This window comes from Lissotriton helveticus, chromosome 12 (genome assembly GCF_964261635.1).
Source record: "Lissotriton helveticus chromosome 12, aLisHel1.1, whole genome shotgun sequence".
NCBI classification, from domain to species: Eukaryota; Metazoa; Chordata; class Amphibia; order Caudata; family Salamandridae; genus Lissotriton; species Lissotriton helveticus.
In genome coordinates this window covers 161,698,900-161,712,075 of record NC_136073.1, presented here as the reverse complement: position 1 = coordinate 161,712,075, position 13,176 = coordinate 161,698,900, and the positions used below count along the sequence as shown (strand labels likewise).

The following is a 13,176-nucleotide window of genomic DNA, read 5'->3' as shown; positions in this document are numbered from 1 at the left end:
GTCCTGCCTTCCCCTGATTCGGAACCGCCGGACCTATCGGAGGTCAGACTGTGGAAAAAAACTCGGAGAAAAAGGACCATCGGGAAAGGGCTGAGAGGCAGGTGCATTCCCGGGCCCCTGGGGGCCCCGGCGGGCGGGCCCGGGTGCTGCCTGGCCCCGTCTCAGCATGGCCAGACCTCGCGGGGACCTGCCTGAGCAAACTCGGAGGAAAAGGCCCATCGGCAAGGGGGCTAAGCAGCAGGTGCGTACCCAGGCCCCTGGGGGCCCCGGCGGGAGGGCCCGGGTCCTGCCTTCCCCTGATTCAGAATCGCCAGACCACACGGAGGTCTGACTGACCCTCTCCCTAGTAATCCGGAGGAAAATTACCCCCCTTTCTTGTAATCCGTGCACTAGAGGTGACAGAGGGGACCCAAGGCGCAAAAGTACCTGACCTCCTGGAGCCCTCGCTGGGATCCGGGAGGCAAATGGCACCTCATCGGGACTTCCAGGGAAGTTCGGCCATCTGGTCGCCCCCATTGGAAAGCATTGCGGGCGACCAGATGGCCGAGGCGATCCGGGAGACCAGATGGCCGAGGGGATCCTGGAGACCAGATGGCCGAGGGGATCCGGGAGACCAGATGGCCGAGGGGATCCGGGCGACCAGATGGCCGGGCACGAAAGGGACGCCATCCGGTCGCCCCGTGCCCCCACGAAGGAGGGAGCGGGCGCCCGGGGCATGGCGGGCCGGAGGCCCGGGGCCCCAGCCGGGCCACAGCCATGGAGGCTGCCAGGGGCCGGCGGGCCCTCCGACCCGGGGCCCGCTTACACCTTGACAAGCAGGGGAGGCCTGCAAGGGACCGACGGACCCCTGTCCTGGGCCCTGGGTGGAGCGGCAGCCCGGGGGACCGGGCCCAGGGCCGGAGCGCCCGACCCGGGGCCCCGACCGGGCCCCTGGACCCAGCCGGGGCTCCCAGGCCCGGAGGCACAGGGGAAGCCTCCCCGGGCCCGCCGGACCCCGTCCCGGGCACCCTGCCCCGCGGCATGACCCAGGACGGAGCCCGGGGTGGGGAGGCCACCCTCCCCGGGGCCCTCAGGGGCCCCGGATGGAGCTCCTGAACACAGACAAGCAAGGGGAGGCTCCCCGGGCACATCGGAACCCCTTTCCGGGCCCTTGGCAGTGCGGCAGGCTGGGAGACAGGGCCCAGGGCCTGAGCACCCGACCCGGGGCCCGCCCGGGCCCCTGGACCCAGCCGGGGCTCCCAAGCCCGGAGGCGCATGGGACGCCTCCCCGGTCCCTCCGGACCCCGTCCCGGGCACCCTGCCACGCAGCAGGACCAAGGACAGAGCCCGGGGTGGGGAGGCCGCCCTCCCCGGGCCCTCGGGGGCCCTAGCCACTGCTCCTGAACCCAGCCAAGCAAGGGGAGGCTCCCCGGGCACATCGGAACCCCTTCCCGGGCCCTTGGCCGTGCGGCAGGCTGGGAGACAGGGCCCAGGGCCGGAGCACCCGACCCGGGGCCCGCCCGGGCCCCTGGACCCAGCCGGGGCTCCCAAGCCCGGAGGCGCATGGGACGCCTCCCCGGTCCCTCCAGACCCCGCCCCGGGCACCCTGCCACGCAGCAGGACCAAGGACAGAGCCCGGGGTGGGGAGGCCGCCCTCCCCGGGCCCTCAGGGGCCCTAGCCACTGCTCCTGAACCCAGCCAAGCAAGGGGAGGCTCCCCGGGCACATCGGAACCCCTTCCCGGGCCCTTGGCAGTGCGGCAGGCTGGGAGACAGGGCCCAGGGCCGGAGCACCCGACCCGGGGCCCGGCCGGGCCCCTGGACGCAGCCGGGGCTCCCAAGCCCGGAGGTGCATGGGACGCCTCCCCGGTCCCTCCGGACCCCGTCCCGGGCACCCTGCCACGCAGCAGGACCAAGGACAGAGCCCGGGGTGGGGAGGCCGCCCTCCCCGGGCCCTCAGGGGCCCTAGCCACTGCTCCTGAACCCAGCCAAGCAAGGGGAGGCTCCCCGGGCACATCGGAACCCCTTCCCGGGCCATTGGCAGTGCGGCAGGCTGGGAGACAGGGCCCTGGGCCGGAGCACCCGACCCGGGGCCCGGCCGGGCCCCTGGACCCAGCCGGGGCTCCCAAGCCCGGAGGTGCATGGGACGCCTCCCCGGTCCCTCCGGACCCCGTCCCGGGCACCCTGCCATGCAGCAGGACCAAGGACAGAGCCCGGGGTGGGGAGGCCGCCCTCCCCGGGCCCTCAGGGGCCCTAGCCACTGCTCCTGAACCCAGCCAAGCAAGGGGAGGCTCCCCGGGAACAACGGAACCCATTCCTAGGCCCTTGGCAGTGCGGTAGGCTGGGAGACAGGGACCAGGGCCGGAGCACCCGACCCGGGGCCCGCCCGGGCCCCTGGACCGAGCCGGGGCTCCCAAGCCCGGAGGTGCATGGGACGCCTCCCCGGTCCCTCCGGACCCCGTCCCGGGCACCCTGCCACGCAGCAGGACCAAGGACAGAGCCCGGGGTGGGGAGGCCGCCCTCCCCGGGCCCTCAGGGGCCCTAGCCACTGCTCCTGAACCCAGCCAAGCAAGGGGAGGCTCCCCGGGAACAACGGAACCCATTCCTAGGCCCTTGGCAGTGCGGTAGGCTGGGAGACAGGGACCAGGGCCGGAGCACCCGACCCGGGGCCCGCCCGGGCCCCTGGACCCAGCCGGGGCTCCCAAGCCCGGAGGCGCATGGGACGCCTCCCCGGACCCATGGAGCCCGTCCTGGGCATTGAACCATGCCGTTGGCCTGGAGAAGGGAGCCCCGGACGCCCGGGGGAGGACTGCCCGGTACCCGTGGAGCCCTTCCCGGGTACTTTGCAACGCCGTTGGCCTCCTGGAGATGGGTGCCCCGAACGCCCGGGGGGTGGGCTGCCCGGGACCCGTGGAGCCCGTCCTGGGCACTCTGACCTGCTGTTGGCCCGGGGGAGGGACCCCAGACGACCGGGACCCGTGGAGCCCGTCCTGGGCACTCTGACCTGCTGTTGGCCCGGGGGAGGGACCCCAGACGACCGGGACCCGTGGAGCCCGTCCTTGGCACTCTGACAAGCCGTTGGCCCGGGGAAGGGAGCCCCAGACGTCCGGGACCCGTGGAGCCCGTCCTGGGCACTCCTGTATGCCGTTGGCCCGGGGAAGGGAGCCCCGGACGTCCGGGACCCGTGGAGCCCGTCCTGGGCACTCTGAAATGCTTTGGCCCGGGGAAGGGAGCCCCGGACACCCGGGGGGGAGGACTGCCCGGGACCCGTGGAACTCGTCCTGGGCACTCTGACATGCCGCTGGCCCGGGGAAGGGTGCCCCGGACGCCCGGGGCCCGTGGAGCCCGTCCTGGGCACTCTGACAAGCCGTTGGCCCGGGGAAGGGAGACCTGGACGCCCGGAACCCGTGGAGCCCGTCCTGGGCACTCTGAAATGCTTTGGCCCGGGGAAGGGAGCCCCGGACGCCCGGGGGAGGACTGCCCGGGACCCGTGGAACTGGTCCTGGGCACTCTGACATGCCGCTGGCCCGGGGAAGGGTGCCCCGGATGACCGGGGCCCGTGGAGCCCGTCCTGGGCACACTGCCATGCCGTCAGCCTGGATGGAGCCCCGGACGCCCGGGGGGGCGAAGGCCCGGGACGCATGGAGCCTGTCCCGGGCACTCTGCCATGCCGTCGGCCTGGATGGAGCACCGGACGCCCGGGGGACGACTGCCCAAGAGCCATGGAGCCCGTCCTGGGCAATTTGACATGCAGTTGGCCTGGAGGAAGGAAGCTCCGGGTGGCCTAGGGAGGTGTTGCCCAGGCATATCCCATCTGGTCCCCATGGCAGAGAACCACCAACCCTGGAGGGGTGTCCGGGCATACCCTGCCCCATAGTAATCCGGAGGCAAATTACCCCCCTTTCTTGCAATCTGTGCACGCGAGGTGACAGAGGGGACCCAAGGCGTGAAAGAACCCGACCTCATGGAGCCCTCGCTGGGATCCGGGAGGCGAATGGCACCTCATTAAGACTTCCAGGGAAGTTCGGCCATCTGGTCCCCCCCATAGGAAAGCGTTGCGGGCGACCAGATGCCCGAGGGGATCCGGGCGACCAGATGGCCGAGGGAATCCGGGCGACCAGATGGCTGGGCATGGAGGTGAAGCCGCCTGGACTCTTCCCCACCCCGTCCCCGTCCCGGGACGAATGCCCGGGACGCATGGAGCCCGTCCTGGCCACTTGACGTCCCGTCCTGGGCATTGAACCATGCCGTCGGCCTGGAGAAGGGAGCCCCCGGACGCCCGGGGGAGGACTGCCCGGTACCCGTGGAGCCCTTCCCGGGTACTTTGCAACGCCGTTGGCCTCCTGGAGATGGGTGCCCCGGATGCCCGGGGGTGGGCTGCCCGGGACCCATGGAGCCCGTCCTGGGCACTTTTACATGCCGTCGGCCTTGAGGTGGGTGCCCTGGACGCCCGGGGGAGGCCTGCCCGGGACCCGTGGAGCCCCTCCCGGGTACTTTGCCAATGCCGTTGGCCTCATGGAGATGGGTGCCCCGGACGCCCGGGGGGAGGACTGCCCGGTACCCGTGGAGTCCTTTCCGGGTACTTTGCAACGCCGTTGGCCTCCTGGAGATATGTGCCCCGAACGCCCGGGGGGAGGGCTGTCCGGGGCCCATGGGGCCCGTCCTGGGCACTGTGACATGCCGTCGGCCTGGAGGTGGGAGCCCCGGACGAGCGGGGGAAGGCTGCCCGGGACCCGTGGAGCCCTTCCCGGGTACTTTGCCATCCCGTTGGCCTCCTGGAGATGGGTGCCCCGGACGCCCGGGGGAGGTCTGTCCGGGGCCCATGGAGCCCGTCCTGGGCAGTGTGACATGCCGTCGGCCTAAAGGTGGGAGCCCCGGATGCCCGGGGGAAGGCTGCCCGGGACCCGTGGAGCCCTTCCCGGGTACTTTGCCATCCCGTTGGCCTCATGGAGATGGGTGCCCCGGACGCCCAGGGGAGGTCTGTCCGGGACACGTGGAGCCCGTCCTGGGCATTGAGCCATGCCGTTGGCCCGGAGAATGGAGCCCCCAGACGCCCGGGAGAGGTGTTGCCCAGGCATATCTCATCTGGTCCCCCGGGCAGAGAACCACCAGCCCTGGAGAGGTGTCCGGGCGTACCCTGCCCCTAGTAATCCGGAGGGAAATTACCCCCCTTTCTTGCAATCCGTGCACGCGAGGTGACAGAGGGGACCCAAGGCGTAAAAGAACCCGACCTCATGGAGCCCTAGCTGGGATCCAGGAGCCGAATGGCACCTCATCGGGACTTCCAGGGAAGCCCGGCCATCTGGTCGCCCCATTGGAAAGCATCGCGGGCGACCAGAGGGCCGGGATCGAAAGGACTCCCAGCTCCCCATCCATCCCAAGCCTTCGCGGTAGGGTTCCTGACTGCCTGCCCACGCAAGGCAGGGCTCTTGGACCCCGGCTGGGCCTCAGGCGCAGGTTGGACCACCGGAGCTCTAGGGCCCGGACGACCTGGGGGAGGAATGCCCGGGACCCGTGGAGCCCGTCCTGGGTACTTTGACATGCCGTCGGCCTGGAGGTGGGTGCCCCGGACGCCCCGGGGGAAGCTGCCCGGGACCCATGGAGCCCGTCCTGGGTACTTTGACATTCCGTCGGCCTGGAGGTGGGAGCCCCGGACGCCCGGGGGGAGGTCTGCCCGGGACCCATGGAGCCCGTCCTGGGTACTTTGCCAATGCCGTTGGCCTCATGGAGATGGGTGCCCCGGACGCCCGGGGGACGAATGCCCGGGACGCATGGAGCCCGTCCTGGGCACTTTTCCATGCCTTCGGCCTGGAGCCCCCAGACACCCAGGGGAGGACCACCGTGAAAACCATGGAGCCCGACCCGGGCACTCTGCCATACCGTCAGCCTAGATGGAGCCCCGGACGCCCAGGGGACGAATGCCCGGGACGCATGGAGCCCGTCCTGGGCACTTTTCAATGCCGTCAGCCTGGATGGAGCCCCAGACGCCCGGGGGACGACTGCCCAGGAGCCATGGAGCCCGTCCTGGGCAATTTGACATGCAGTTGGCCTGGAGGAAGGAAGCCCCGGGTGGCCTAGGGAGGTGTTGCCCAGGCATAGCCCATCTGGTCCCCATGGCAGAGAACCACCAGCCTCGGAGGGGTGTCCGGGCGTACCCTTCTCCCTAGTAATCCGGAGGAAAATTACCCCCTTTTCTTGTAATCTGTGCACGCGAGGTGACAGAGGGGACCCAAGGCGCGAATGTACCCAACCTCCTGGAGCCCTCGCTGGGATCCGGGCGGCGAATGGCACCTCATCGGGACTTCCAGGGAAGTTCGGCCATCTGGTCGCCCCATAGGAAAGCGTTGCGGGCGACCAGATGCCCGAGGGGATCCGGGCGACCAGATGGCCGAGGGAATCTGGGCGATCAGATGGCTGGACACGGAAGTGAAGCCGCCTGGACTCTCCCGACCCTGTCCCCGTCCCCGTGCCCGTGCCCGGGATGCATGGAGCCCGTCCTGGGCACTTTTCCATGCCTTCGGCCTGGAGCCCCCAGACACCCAGGGGAGGACCACCGTGAAAGCCATGGAGCCCGACCCGGGCACTCTGCCATGCCGTCGGCCTGGATGGAGCCCCGGACGCCCGGGGGACAAATGCCCGGCACGCATGGAGCCCGTCCTGGGCACTTTTCCATGCCTTCGGCATGGAGCGCCCCGACACCCTGGGGAGGACCACCCTGGAAACCATGGAGCCCGACCCGGGCACTCTGCCATGCCGTCGGCCTGGATGGAGCCCCGGACGCCCGGGGGACAAATGCCCGGGACGCATGGAGCCCGTCCTGGGTACTTTTCCATGCCGTCGGCCAGGAGCCCCCTGACACCCAGGGGAGGACCACCGTGAAAACCATGGAGCCCGACCCGGGCACTCTGCCATACCGTCAGCCTGGATGTAGCCCCGGACGCCCGGGGGACGAATGCCCGGGACGCATGGAGCCCGTCCCGGGCACTCTGCCATGCCGTCCCGACAAATTCGTACGGACTCCTAACCTTCCGACACGGATCGGAATCGAGCCCTTTCTGACCCAGCAGATTTCAGGTTGATTTGCTATATACTTTACGTACGATTTTATGGGGGCCGATTCCGATCCGGTACGTAAAAGCAAATACGACCGACATGTCGGACAACCACGTACACCCAGGGGATAGGACTGCCCGGGTCACATGGACCCCGTCCTGGGCAATCTGATCTGCCGCCGGCGCCGGGGATCGAACCGTGATCACCAGATGGGGATATCCCAAAAATCTGGCATGGATACGGCCCGCCAGGACAGGTTTGGGCACCCCTGACATAAAGGAACAGTTACACAGCTAAGAAAAGAGAAAGAAAGACTAGGGAAAAAACAAAGAAAGAGCCTGTAGATAAAATTATCTTCCTGGGACAGCAGGTTAAGAGAAATTACACAGGGAGCAGTAAAGCTTGTAACACGGGAGAATAAAAAAGAAAATGCAGTTTTATGAAGTGTGTTTGCCTAATCCAGCAAGCACTTTTGTTCTATTTCTCTATTTGCTTCTTTCATTGGTAAAGTAAGTTTCAAGTACACATGCAGGTATGACTGAGAGAGCCAGGGTATAATATTTTGAAGCGTTTGCACCATCGCTAATGTAGGAAGAGAGGTATAGCAAAGACATGAAAGGGGTAGCAAAAATAAATATGTGAAGAGGCAATAATGACACCAATATAAGCCACCTATTTATAAAACTGACATGGAAGAAATACTAAAGGTTAACTTCTAAAATTGTATCAGAAGACGAAAATACTCTTGTTGTTGGCAGGATTCGAACCTGCGCGGGGAGACCCCAATGGATTTCGAGTCCATCGCCTTAACCACTCGGCCACAACAACTTACTGTAAGCTTTGTGCAAATAATCTGTATGAAAGTTTTCAAGGTGTCCCACAGCAAATTCCTGATGTTCTGCAATGCACTTTTTAAAAACAATACAAACAAGCAGGTACAAGGTGCTCAAATTAGATTAATGGCGCCTAAATAGAGCACGTAAAGGAACAGTTACACAGCTAAGAAAAGGGAAAGAAAGCCTAGGGAAAAAACACAGAAAGAGCCTGTAGATAAAATTATCTTCCTGGGACAGCAGGTTAAGAGAAATTATACAGGGAGCAGTTAAGCTTGTAACACGGGAGAATAAAAAAGAAAATGCCCTTTTATGAAGTGTGTTTGCCTAATCCAGCAAGCACTTTATTTCTATTTCTCTATTTGCTTCTTTTATTGGTAAAGTAAGTTTCAAGTGCACATGCAGGTATGACTGAGAGCCAGGGTATAATATTTTGAAGCGTTTGCACCATCGCTAATGTAGGAAGAGAGGTATGGCAAAGACATGAAAGGGGTAGCAAAAATAAATATGTGAAGAGGCAATAGTGACACCAATATAAGCCACCTATTTATAAAACTGAAATGGAAGAAATACTAAAGGTTAACTTCTAAAATTGTAGCCGAAGACGAAAATACTCTCGTTGTCGGCAGGATTCAAACCTGCGCGGGGAGACACCAATGGATTTCAAGTCCATCGCCTTAACCACTCGGCCACAACAACTTATTGCAAGCTTTGTGCAAATAATCTGTATGAAAGTTTTCAAGGTGTCCCACAGCAAATTCCTGATGTTTTGCAATGCACTTATTAAAAACAATACAAACAAGCAGGTACAAGGAGCTCAAATGAGATTAATGGCGCCTAAATAGAGCACGTAAAGGAACAGTTACACAGCTAAGAAAAGGGAAAAAAAGACTAGGGAAAAAGCACAGAAAGAGCCTGTAGATAAAATTATCTTCCTGGGACAGCAGGTTAAGAGAAATTACACAGGGAGCAGTTAAGCTTGTAACACGGGAGAATAAAAAAGAAAATGCACTTTTATGAAGTGTGTTTTCCTAATCCAGCAAGCACGTTGGTTCTATTTCTCTATTTGCTTCTTTTATTGGTTAAGTAAGTTTCAAGTGCACATGCAGGTATGACTGAGAGAGCAAGGGTATAATAATTTGAAGCGCTTGCACCAGCGCTGATGTAGGAAGAGAGGTATAGCAAAGACATGAAAGGGGTATTGATAATAAATATGTGAAGAGGCAATAGTGACACCAAAATAAGCTACCTATTTATAAAACTGAGATGGAAGAAATACTAAAGGTTAACTTCTAAAATTGTAGCCGAAGATAAAAATACTCTCCTTGTCAGCAGGATTCGAACCTGCGTGGGAGACGTCAATGGATTTAGAGCCCATCGCCTTAAACACTCGGCCACAACAACTTTCTGTAAGCTTTGTGCAAATAATCTGTATGAAAGTTTTCAAGGTGTCCCACAGCAAATTCCTGATGTTCTGCAATGCACTTTTTAAAAACAATACAAACAAGCAGGTACAAGGAGCTCAAATTAGATTAATGGCGCCTAAATAGAGCACGTAAAGGAACAGTTACACAGCTAAGAAAAGGGAAAGAAAGACTAGGGAAAAAACACAGAAAGAGCCTGTAGATAAAATTATCTTCCTGGGATAGCAGGTTAAGAGAAATTACACAGGGAGCAGTTAAGCTTGTAACACGGGAGAATAAAAAAGAAAATGCAGTTTTATGAAGTGTGTTTGCCTAATCCAGCAAGCACTTTTGTTCTATTTCTCTATTTGCTTCTTTCATTGGTAAAGTAAGTTTCAAGTACACATGCAGGTATGACTGAGAGAGCCAGGGTATAATATTTTGTAGCGTTTGCACCATCGCTAATGTAGGAAGAGAGGTATAGCAAAGACATGAAAGGGGTAGCAAAAATAAATATGTGAAGAGGCAATAGTGACACCAATATAAGCCACCTATTTATAAAACTGACATGGAAGAAATACTAAAGGTTAACTTCTAAAATTGTAGCCGAAGATGAAAATACTCTCGTTGTCAGCAGGATTTGAACCTGCGCGGGGAGACCCCAATGGATTTCGAGTCCATCGCCTTAACCACTCGGCCACAACAACTTTCTATAAGCTTTGTGCAAATAATCTGTATGAAAGTTTTCAAGGTGTCCCACAGCAAATTCCTGATGATCTGCAATGCACTTTTTAAAAACAATACAAACAAGCAGGTACAAGGAGCTCAAATTAGATTAATGGCGCCTAAATAGAGCACGTAAAGGAACAGTTACACAGCTAAGAAAAGGGAAAGAAAGCCTAGGGAAAAAACACAGAAAGAGCCTGTAGATAAAATTATCTTCCTGGGACAGCAGGTTAAGAGAAATTATACAGGGAGCAGTTAAGCTTGTAACACGGGAGAATAAAAAAGAAAATGCCCTTTTATGAAGTGTGTTTGCCTAATCCAGCAAGCACTTTATTTCTATTTCTCTATTTGCTTCTTTTATTGGTAAAGTAAGTTTCAAGTGCACATGCAGGTATGACTGAGAGCCAGGGTATAATATTTTGAAGCGTTTGCACCATCGCTAATGTAGGAAGAGAGGTATGGCAAAGACATGAAAGGGGTAGCAAAAATAAATATGTGAAGAGGCAATAGTGACACCAATATAAGCCACCTATTTATAAAACTGAAATGGAAGAAATACTAAAGGTTAACTTCTAAAATTGTCGCCGAAGACGAAAATACTCTCGTTGTCGGCAGGATTCAAACCTGCGCGGGGAGACACCAATGGATTTCAAGTACATCGCTTTAACCACTCGGCCACAACAACTTATTGCAAGCTTTGTGCAAATAATCTGTATGAAAGTTTTCAAGGTGTCCCACAGCAAATTCCTGATGTTTTGCAATGCACTTATTAAAAACAATACAAACAAGCAGGTACAAGGAGCTCAAATGAGATTAATGGCGCCTAAATAGAGCACGTAAAGGAACAGTTACACAGCTAAGAAAAGGGAAAAAAAGACTAGGGAAAAAGCACAGAAAGAGCCTGTAGATAAAATTATCTTCCTGGGACAGCAGGTTAAGAGAAATTACACAGGGAGCAGTTAAGCTTGTAACACGGGAGAATAAAAAAGAAAATGCACTTTTATGAAGTGTGTTTTCCTAATCCAGCAAGCACGTTGGTTCTATTTCTCTATTTGCTTCTTTTATTGGTTAAGTAAGTTTCAAGTGCACATGCAGGTATGACTGAGAGAGTAAGGGTATAATAATTTGAAGCGCTTGCACCAGCGCTGATGTAGGAAGAGAGGTATAGCAAAGACATGAAAGGGGTATTGATAATAAATATGTGAAGAGGCAATAGTGACACCAAAATAAGCTACCTATTTATAAAACTGAGATGGAAGAAATACTAAAGGTTAACTTCTAAAATTGTAGCCGAAGATAAAAATACTCTCCTTGTCAGCAGGATTCGAACCTGCGTGGGAGACGTCAATGGATTTAGAGCCCATCGCCTTAAACACTCGGCCACAACAACTTTCTGTAAGCTTTGTGCAAATAATCTGTATGAAAGTTTTCAAGGTGTCCCACAGCAAATTCCTGATGTTCTGCAATGCACTTTTTAAAAGCAATACAAACAAGCAGGTACAAGGAGCTCAAATGAGATTAATGGCGCCTAAATAGAGCACGTAAAGGAACAGTTACACAGCTAAGAAAAGGGAAAGAAAGACTAGGGAAAAAACACAGAAAGAGCCTGTAGATAAAATTATCTTCCTGGGATAGCAGGTTAAGAGAAATTACACAGGGAGCAGTTAAGCTTGTAACACAGGAGAATAAAAAAGAAAATGCAGTTTTATGAAGTGTGTTTGCCTAATCCAGCAAGCACTTTTGTTCTATTTCTCTATTTGCTTCTTTCATTGGTAAAGTAAGTTTCAAGTACACATGCAGGTATGACTGAGAGAGCCAGGGTATAATATTTTGTAGCGTTTGCACCATCGCTAATGTAGGAAGAGAGGTATAGCAAAGACATGAAAGGGGTAGCAAAAATAAATATGTGAAGAGGCAATACTGACACCAATATAAGCCACCTATTTATAAAACTGACATGGAAGAAATACTAAAGGTTATTTTTTAAAATTGTAGCCGAAGACGAAAATACTCTCGTTGTCAGCAGGATTCGAACCTGCGCGGGGAGTCCCCAATGGATTTCAAGTCCATCGCCTTAAACACTCGGCCACAACAACTTATTGTAAGCTTTGTGCAAATAATCTGTATGAAAGTTTTCGAGGTGTCCCACAGCAAATTCCTGATTTTTTGCAATGCCCTTTTTAAAAACAATACAAACAAGCAGGTACAAGGAGCTCAAATGAGATTAATGGCGCCTAAATAGAGCACGTAAAGGAACAGTTACACAGCTAAGAAAAGGGAAAAAAAGACTAGGGAAAAAGCACAGAAAGAGCCTGTAGATAAAATTATCTTCCTGGGACAGCAGGTTAAGAGAAATTACACAGGGAGCAGTTAAGCTTGTAACACGGGAGAATAAAAAAGAAAATGCACTTTTATGAAGTGTGTTTTCCTAATCCAGCAAGCACGTTGGTTCTATTTCTCTATTTGCTTCTTTCATTGGTAAGGTAAGTTTCAAGTACACATGCAGGTATGACTGAGAGAGCCAGGGTATAATATTTTGAAGCGTTTGCACCATCGCTAATGTAGGAAGAGAGGTATAGCAAAGACATGAAAGGGGTATTGATAATAAATATGTGAAGAGGCAATAGTGACACCAAAATAAGCTACCTATTTATAAAACTGAGATGGAAGAAATACTAAAGGTTAACTTCTAAAATTGTAGCCGAAGATAAAAATACTTTTGCTGTCGGCAGGATTCGAAACTGCGCGGGGAGACCCCAATGGATTTCACGTCCATTGCCTTAAGCACTCGGCCACAATAACTTACAGTAAGCTTTGTGCAAATAATCTGTATGAAGTTTTCAAGGTGTCCCACAGCAAAGTCCTGATGTTCTGCAATGCACTTTTTAAAATCAATACAAACAAGCAGGTACAAGGAGCTCAAATGAGATTAATGGTGCCTAAATAGAGCACGTAAAGGAACAGTTACACAGCTTAGAAAAGGGAAAGAAAGACTAGGGAAAAAACACAGAAAGAGCCTGTAGATAAAATTATCTTCCTGGGACAGCAGTTTAAGAGAAATTACACAGGGAGCAGTTAAGCTTGTAACACGGGAGAATAAAAAAGAAAATGCACTTTTATGAAGTGTCTTTGCCTAATCCAGCAAGCACTTTTGTTCTATTTCTATATTTGCTTCTTTTATTGG

At 55.9% G+C, this 13,176-nt stretch overlaps 5 non-coding genes across 5 annotated transcripts; all 5 read right to left on the bottom strand.

Annotated features, from left to right (window-relative positions):
• Positions 1–7,776: 7,776 nt before the first annotated feature.
• On the bottom strand, positions 7,777–7,858 carry TRNAS-CGA (transfer RNA serine (anticodon CGA)). The gene has a single exon. It is a non-coding gene; the product is annotated as a tRNA-Ser (tRNA).
• A 622-nt stretch (positions 7,859–8,480) lies between these two features.
• Positions 8,481–8,562, bottom strand: TRNAS-UGA (transfer RNA serine (anticodon UGA)). Its single transcript has one exon. It is a non-coding gene; the product is annotated as a tRNA-Ser (tRNA).
• Positions 8,563–9,891: 1,329 nt separating this feature from the next.
• On the bottom strand, positions 9,892–9,973 carry TRNAS-CGA (transfer RNA serine (anticodon CGA)). Its single transcript has one exon. It is a non-coding gene; the product is annotated as a tRNA-Ser (tRNA).
• A 622-nt stretch (positions 9,974–10,595) lies between these two features.
• Positions 10,596–10,677, bottom strand: TRNAS-UGA (transfer RNA serine (anticodon UGA)). The gene has a single exon. It is a non-coding gene; the product is annotated as a tRNA-Ser (tRNA).
• A 1,329-nt stretch (positions 10,678–12,006) lies between these two features.
• TRNAS-UGA (transfer RNA serine (anticodon UGA)) lies at positions 12,007–12,088 on the bottom strand. Its single transcript has one exon. It is a non-coding gene; the product is annotated as a tRNA-Ser (tRNA).
• Between the last annotated feature and the right edge of the window lie 1,088 nt (positions 12,089–13,176).